The following is a 6,607-nucleotide window of genomic DNA, read 5'->3' as shown; positions in this document are numbered from 1 at the left end:
TCTGTTGCTTAACCATATGGCTTTTATCTTAGAATATAAAAATGATAGAGCAAAATACATGCATTTAAATAAGAAGAAAGATAGGGTCAGGGAGGTTAAGTGACTCCCATGATCACAGCTAGTCTCATTATTTAGTTGAATAAGCAACCTATCTGTTCACAGTTAAAGAACAATTCTACCCATATTTGACTGGTGGTGGCTACTGAGCTTAGGCTTTCTGATGTTAGCTGGAGAGGGAGGTGGCATGGACAGTGGTCCTGACATCAGGGCCTGCTGCTTCTCACCTCAGCATTCAAGCACTGCAGCAGCCACCACAGTCCTGAGAGAGGCTGTGAAGTGTGTGGAAGTCGGAGGCTGGAGCTGCAGGTAAGACTTGCCTACTGATCAGTTACACAACCAGTGCATTTCCTGGAGAATACATCCCCACTCTTTTTGACAATGATTCTGGAAAAGTTATAGCAGATGGAAAACTGGTGAATCTGGGTTTATGGATATAGCTGGACAAGAATATGATGACAGATTATGTCCCCTATCCTATCTGTAAATAAATGTATTCTTAGTTACTTTTGTCTTATGAGTTTGGCATCATTTACAGATATTTGTGCAAAATGGTATCCTAAAGTGCAACCCCAGGATACCAACACTCCCATCATCCAGGGCTTGATCTTAGGGATGATAAAGATGCAATGAAGAAACTAAGGAGAAGAAGCTGATTCCCATGATGACCCCCAGGGTTTAGCCATAGCCAGGTGATCATTGTTGTAAAACCTGGGGTGCTCTGCCCTCACACAATGAGTCCTCAAGAGAGTGTGAGATAAAGCTTTTCCAGCAGTTTGGTGCCCAACTTCCATCAAAGAGAAAGAGAACCTGCTGTTGTAAAATACCTTGAGACAAATGAAAATAGAAACAAAACATTCCAAAATCTATGGCATGTAGTAAAAGCAGTTCTAAGAGGAAAGGTTATAGTAATACAGCCCTACCTGAAGAAATAAGAAAAATCGCAAATAAGCAATCTAACATTTCACCTAAAGGAACTAGAAAAAACAAACAAAAAATAAAATCCAAAGTTAGTAGAAGGAAGGAAATAATAAAGATCAAAATAGAAATAAATGAGATAGGGACTGTAAAAAAAACAATAAAAAAGATCAGTGAGTCTAAGAATTGGTTCATTGGAAAGACAAACAAAATTGGAAAAACCTTTAGTGAGACTCACCAAGGAAAAAAAAAGGGCTCAAATAAAATCAAAATTGAAAGAAAAAAAAATTACACCTAACATGACAGGAAAACAAAGGATCATAAGAGACTACTATGAACAATCATACACCAACAAATAGGACAACTTAAAAGAAAGGGATAACTTCCTAGTGACATATGATCTTCCAAGACTGAATCATGATAGAGTAGAAAATCTAAATAGACCAATTACTGGTAAGGATATTGAACCAAAAACTTCCCAACAAATGAAAGTGCAGGAACAGATGGCTTCCCTGGTGAAGTTTACTAATATTCAAAGAAGATTTAATAGCTATACTTCTCAAACTCTACCAAAAAATTGAAGAGGAGGGAACACTTCCAAATTCATTTTATAAGGCCAGCGTTAACCTGTTATCAAAACCAGACAAGAACACCACAAAAAAGGAAATTACAGGTCAATATACCTGATGAAAATAGATGCAGAAATCCTCAACAAAATATTAGCAGATTGAATCCAACATATACTAAAAGGATAAAATACCATGATCAAGTAAGATATATAACCCTGGGATACAAGGATGGTTCAACATCAATAAATCAATCAATGTGATACACCACATTAAAAAATGAAAGATTAAAATCATATGATCATCTCCTTTATGATAAAAACTCTCAACACAGTGAGGAAGGAATGTACCTCAACATAATAAAAGCCATATATGACAAAAATATAGCTAATATCATATTTAACAATGAAAAGCTGACAGTTTTTCCTCTAATATCAGGGAAAAACAAAACAAAACAAAACAAGAATGTCCACTATCACCACTTTTAATCAACATAGTATTGGAAATCCTAACCACAAAAATTAGACAAGAAACAAAGAAAGGAAGAAAGGAAGAAAGGAAGAAAGGAAGAAAGAAAGAAAAGAAGGAAGGAAGTAAGGAAGGAAGGAAGGAAGAAAGAAAGAAAGAAAGAAAGAAAGAAAGAAAGAAAGAAAGAAAGAAAGAAAGAAAGAAAGAAAGAAAGAAAGAGAGAAAGAAAGAAAGAAAGAGAGAAAGAAAGAAGAAAGAAAAAAGAAAGAAAGAAAGAAAGAAAAAGAAAGGAAGGAAGGAAGGAAGAAAAGAAGGAAGGAAGGAAGAAAGAAGAAAAGAGGGAAGGAAGAAAGAAAGAAAGAAAGAAAGAAAGAAAGAAAGAAAGAAAGGAAGAAAGAAAGATAGGCCATCCAAATTGGAAAGGAAAAAAGAAAACTGTCACTATTTGCAGATAGCATCATACAATATGTAGAAAACCTTAAAGATGTCACCAAAAATCTGTTAAAACTAATAAATGAATTTAATGAAGTTGCAGGGTACAAAATAAACATACAGAAATCTGTTTAGTTTCTATCTATATAGTAATAATGAAATATCAAAAGAGAAATTAAGAAAAAAATCTCATTTACAATTTTATCAAAAAGAATAAAATACCTAGAAATAATTTTAACCAAGGAGGTAGAAGACCTGTATATTGAAAACTATAAAACACCAGTAAAGGAAATTGAATAAGACACAGATATATGAAAAGATATTCTGTACTCATAGATTACAATTAATATTGTTAAAATGTTCCTACTAGCCAAAGAAATCTACAGATTTCATGCAATCCATACCAAAATATCAATGGCATATTTCACAGAACTAGGACAAATAATTGTAAAATTTGTATGGAACCACAAAAGACCCTGAATAGCCAAAGCAATCTTGAGAAAGAAGAACAAAGCTGGAGGAATCATGCTCCCTGATTTCAAACTATACTACAAAACTACAGTAGTCAAAACAGTATGATACTGGCATAAAAACAGACACATAGATCCACAAAACAGAATAGAGAGCCCAGAAATAAACCCACACATATATGGTCAATTAATTTATGACAAAGAACCAAGAGTATACAATGAGGAAAGGATAGATAATAGATACTGCAATAAATGGTATTGGAAAAACTGTATAGACATGTGCAAAAGAATGAAACTGGATCCCTGTCTTACACCATATGCATAAATTAACTCAAAATGAATTAAAGACTTGGATGTAAGACCTGAAACCATAAAACTTTTAGAAGAAAAATAGGCAGTAACTTCCTTGACATTGGTGTTTATGTGGAACTTTTGGATCTGACCCCCAAAGCAAACACAACTAAAGCAAAAATAAACCAGTTGGACTACATAAAAATAAAAAGCTTCTGCATAGCAAACCAAACAACCAACAAATGAAAAGCCATCCTGCTTAATGGGGGAAAATATTTGTGAATTATATATCTGATAAGGGGATGATATCCAAATTATGTAAAGATACAAATAAATCAATAACAAAAAAAAAACTTACTAAAAACTGGGCAGAAGTTTGAAATAGACATTTTTCAAAGAAGACATACAGATGGCCGACAGGCACGTGAAAGATGTCCAACATCACTAATCAGGGAAAAACAAATCAAAATCACAATGAAATATCACCTCACACTTGTTAGAATGGTTATTATCAAAAGACAAGAAATAACAAGTGTTGGCAAGGGTGTAGAGAATAGGAAACCCTCATATACTGTTGGTGGGAATGTAAATTCCTGCATCAACTATGGAAAACAGTATGGAGATTCCTTAAATATTTGAAAGAGAGTTACCAAATTATCCAGCAATTCCACTTCTTGGTATTTTTCCAAAGAAAATAAAAATACTAACTTGCAAAGATATATGCACAGCTATGTTAATTGCAGCATTATTTACAATAGCCAAGATATGGAAACAACCTAAGTACCCACTGATTGATGAATAGGTAAAGAAGATGTGAGATATATATATATATATATATATATATATATATATATATATATATATATCACAATGGAATACTACTCAGCCATAAAAAGGAAAGAAATATTGCCATTTGGGACAACATAGATGGAACTTGAGGGTACAATGTTAAGTGAAGTAAGTCAGAGAAAGATAAATATCACATGATTTCATTTAAAGGTGGAATCTAAAACACCAAACAAGTCAATAAACAAAACAAAACAAAACAATACTCCTAGATACAGAGAACAAATTGGTGGTCATCAGAGGTTAATGGGCTTGGAGAGTGGGCAAAATGGATGAAGGAGGTCAGTTGTATGGTGACAGGCGGCAACTAGACTTATTGTGGTTATTACGTTGTACATAACTAATGTACTAATGTAGCGTTATATACCAACTTGACCTAAAAAAAAAATAGAAATTGCTGTGGCAAATGTTAATAATACAGTTTAAGTTTAAAAAAAAAAAAGAATAATCCTATTCTTACTCGTTAACACTCCTGAATACATTCATACTTGTCTTTGGGTCCTTTGTTTCCAAACAAAGGCATTACTCTAAATTCATCCTACTATCCTTTGTAGTATTTAACACACTGTTATACACATTTCAGATTCATACAAGTAAAACTTAAAGATGTAAAAGCAGTACCTTGGTAGTAAAAATAAGCAATTTACAGATCTGACTGCTGACATGCATCATTTGGGGAGCTTCTGAGAAACACAGGCCCTGGGGCTATCTCTGAAGTGCAGGATGTAGTAGGCTGGAGTGGAGCCTGCAGTCTGCACCTCGCAAAGCTCCTTGAACCATTGGGATGAGCCATTAGGATGAGGAACTTCAGCCACCAGAGCGGCTGACTGCTAACTCAGACTGGTCCAACCACACCTCTCATTCCTCAAAACATACAAATACTGAAAGTATTGAGCTGGGCTTCCTCAATGCCTGTACTTTAAAAAAAAACAAACAAACTAACATAACATTGTAAAGCTATTATACTCCAATCAAAAAAAAATTAAATAATATGTTCCTCTTAAAAAGTCTGTTCTTATTGTGAAGTGCTGAACAAATTCAAATACATAACATGTTTTGTGGTAAAAATATAAAGTGAACTTCTTTGTACTTAACATCCAGCTTCAGATACAGTGTTAAAGACACCTGTAGACCCTTCCCCAATATCATCCTTTCCCTCCTCCAACAAGTGTAAATATTATTCTGTATTTTGTGTTTACCCTTTCCTTAATTTTAAATAGAGTATTAGGACATAAAAGTGTATATAAATAAAACACTTTAAAACTAAGTTCTTTTCTATTTTTGAGCTCTGTGTACATGGTGTACATTTGATTTTTCACTTTGAACTTCATCCATAGTAAGGCATAAAGCCATAGTTCATATTCACTATGGTATAAAATCCCCTTGTATGAATATTGACATTAAATGTTTTTTTCATTCTACTATTTGTAGATTACTTAATTATCTCTTTTTTTAATCTTTGGGTTCATTACAAACAACTTTTATTTTCAAAACCTGTGAATATATATCTTTTAAAGGGCTTTTGGTACACTTGTACCATCGTATTGTTTGAATGTATACCTACTAGTGTTATATCTTGAGTATGTTCATTTTGAGCTTTACAGAATAACATAAAATTGTCCAAAGTAGTTGTATCAATTTAGTCTCCCTCTAGCAGTGTATGAGATTCCCAATGGCTATATTTACTCACCGATGTTAATATTATCTGACTTTTAAAAAGCATTGCCAATCCAAGTGGCTTAAAATAATATTTCATTAGATCAAAATAAATCATTGAATTAATACTTAACAATCCACCAACACCTACTAGTGTACATTTGCATTCATCTTTAAAGGAAATTAAGAATTTCACACTGAGTTTTTAATGTTCCTTTCTCTATATCTTAGTCCATGAAGAAAAGTTCTCTACATTTTAACTTTTTCCTGTGTACTTCATATGTGGGTTATTAGTCAGATTTTTTTTTCCTAATGGGATTTACTTTACATTTTTTTATTTATAAAAATGTTTCATTTTTTCACATAAAGTTGATGATCATGTTCAAGCATTCACTTTATGCTTCAAGAAGGTTCTAATCCTGTGCATCCCAGGAGATTGAATATACCTGGGATCTGAGGCAAGGAAGAAACATCCTGAATGTTATCTCATTCTTTCTTTTTCTGTGCCCTTCCTTTCTTTCCTCTGCTGTCTCTTTCCTAGAATGGTAGCCCTTCTCTTCTCTTATCCTTTCTTTTCTTTCTTAGAACTATTGAAAACCCCCAAGAATATAGCTTACTTTCTCCAGTGACACTCGAGAGGTTCTATCTCACAGAAAATGACAGTAAATATGCAATTAGAAATATTTTTTAATATAAATTCAAATCAAAATTAGCCAGATGTCTCTTCCTTTTGCCATTTCCAACATCACAAACTTGAAATTCATAGGCCTGCAAAATTAAATGTGATAGTATTATAGATTTCCTCATGAAAAAAGCAACATCAAAAATAATAGCAATATCAAAAATAAATATTTTATATTTATGGAACAAATCCATCTAGGTGTGGTCAAGGAAATATTGCAC

The 6,607-nt window shown here is 33.1% G+C and overlaps 1 pseudogene; it reads left to right on the top strand.

Moving 5' to 3' along the window:
- Window positions 1–244: 244 nt before the first annotated feature.
- LOC101331691 (ras-related C3 botulinum toxin substrate 1 pseudogene) lies at window positions 245–879 on the top strand (annotated as a pseudogene).
- Window positions 880–6,607: the final 5,728 nt, after the last annotated feature.

Source organism: Tursiops truncatus, chromosome 12, assembly GCF_011762595.2.
Source record: "Tursiops truncatus isolate mTurTru1 chromosome 12, mTurTru1.mat.Y, whole genome shotgun sequence".
NCBI classification, from domain to species: Eukaryota; Metazoa; Chordata; class Mammalia; order Artiodactyla; family Delphinidae; genus Tursiops; species Tursiops truncatus.
The sequence above is the reverse complement of the archived record's forward strand: the minus strand, read 5'-3'. Positions and strand labels throughout refer to the sequence as shown.